Source organism: Asparagus officinalis, chromosome 2, assembly GCF_001876935.1.
Source record: "Asparagus officinalis chromosome 2, Aspof.V1, whole genome shotgun sequence".
Lineage (NCBI taxonomy): Eukaryota > Viridiplantae > Streptophyta > Magnoliopsida > Asparagales > Asparagaceae > Asparagus > Asparagus officinalis.
This window is the reverse complement of record NC_033795.1, coordinates 82,272,434-82,274,788: the sequence shown is the minus strand read 5'-3', so window position 1 is coordinate 82,274,788 and position 2,355 is coordinate 82,272,434.

Here is a 2,355-nt window from a genome sequence, read left to right as displayed (position 1 = left end):
CCACAAACATTACATTTATAAACATGTGGTCTACTAGAAATATTTGGCAAATGAGATTTATTTTTCAAAACAAAATAATATTTGGCCAAATGACCAAAACGACTACAAAGATCACATGAATACACATGAGCATGTATATGATGAACTTTATGAGAGTGTGCATGTGCATGTGCATGTGCATGTGATGAAGAAGCCTTATGAGATGCACAAGAAACATTAGTCTTGGAGGATTTATGTGCATCATAGCAAAACTTAGCTAAATGGCCTTTACGACCGTAAATAGAACAATTATAAGCTTTGCTATACAAGTGTGCAAAGTGTACGGGTTTAGAAGTTGTAGTACGAGACTTTGCACCCAAGTCCATAAGTTTCTTATTATCTACAATGCATGTTTTAAGGGTTGAATCTAAAGATGATATGCGTTCTTTAACATGATCCAACTCATTTTTAGGCATACAAGCATTGAAAGTAGAAGTAGATGAAACATGATCATATTTAAATGAATTAAACTCATTTCTAATAGTTTCTACTTCTATCATGGCATCATTTTTAGCATGAGTTAAGCTAGCAATAGATAAAGACATATTGTTATTTTCCAAACTTAATAACTCATTGTTTTCTTTCAAAATAGCATTCTCTTTAACAACAATATCAAGTTTGGAAGCTAGCGACTCATGATCGGATTTCAAATCTACATGCTTGCTTTTAAGATTAATAAAATTATTTTGCAATTTAGTTTCTCATATGCACAAGCGAGTTCATTTATGGATATATCACTATCGGATTCCGAATCGCTTACCACACTAGGGCTATCGCCTAGTGGCCGTGTGCATGATGATGCTCCACACTCACTTGAAGAATAATCCTCCAAACTACGTCGGATTTCCTCCAAGTTGCCTTGATGTGCTTCTATGAATTTCATAAATTGTAAGCACTATCAAAATGAACAAATTTGTTAGAAAATGATGAGTCGAAGGCATTAAGCAAATATTCTAACAAAAGCTTGTTCATATTAAACATTCTTTTATCATTGTTACTCCACTTGGATTTTTCCGAAGTGGGTATAATATAAGCACAATCAATAACTTTCCATAAGTCAATATTTCTAGATTCAACTAGGAAAAACTAATGAATTTGGGAGCAACATTTGATTCATAGCCTAAACGAAATATATTTATATTCATGATATATATGTGAATATATGCAAGCAAGACAAATGTAATCATAACTAGATTAGCACAAATAAGATAACTTGGATCTTTAACTCAAGGCGGTTAGTCCTTAAATCAAAGAGCATCAAGCTTTGATACCAATTGTTAGACCCTAGAAAGGGGGGTGATTAGGGTCTTATGCTAATCTAATCCGATTTTATGCCAATTAAAATATATTAACAAGTTACACACTTCTCTCGGTGTACAAGTGTATTACAAGTGAATCCTCACAATTAGGCACAATATGACAAATGATTGTTCTCTCTCTAACACGGTGAGAACTCAATTAAGCACAACTCTTAGTCACAAACCCACAACCCCAAATTATACTATGAATGTAAATACAATAAGCTCAATAGGTTGTGTGTGAACAAAGAGATAAAACAATATAAACTCAATATGAAATCTAGCTTATGAAATTTAGAACAAACTTATAAAATGTAAGATTTGAGTTTAAGGAAACTTCTCTATAGATGACAAGAGAGAGGGAGAAGAATGAATGCTCAAACACCAAGGATGATCTCCACTTGCTCTTGTGAAATTTGCTCCACAAACCAAACTCTTGTAAATGCTTAAAAGCTTTTTAAACAAACACTAAAAACAAACTTAAACCATTGATTAAAACTTTCTTAAACTTGTTTTAAAACTCTTTTAGATGGCTTGAAAGAGAACAGCAATAGGGTATTTATACCCACTCATAATCTCAGCCAAACCACTAAGTAAAAGTCCAAAAAGCCCCAGAAGAATCAGCTCAGAAAATGGTCGTTGAAGTCCAACGGTCATATTATCGGTCGACCGGAAATTCTGTCGGTCGACCGATGGAGATAAAAAACACGAAGACCAGCTCTGGACAATCGTCGGTCGACCGGTGCGGTCGACCGAAAACAGATATGACAGAAAAACAGTTTTTGGAAGCTGATTTTGACACTTTAGAAAATATGTTAAAAATAACAAATAAAGTCCAAAAATAATGAAACTTTGGGAAATGTATATAAACATGAAAATAAACATGTTACAAAAATAATTTTCCAAATTGCATTTCCCATTTGTGAAAAATCATTATTTTGCAAAATAATCCAAAACACGAAAATGGAAACATGTGAATTTTGACATTTTGGCTAAACCATATTTTGAAACTTTGCAC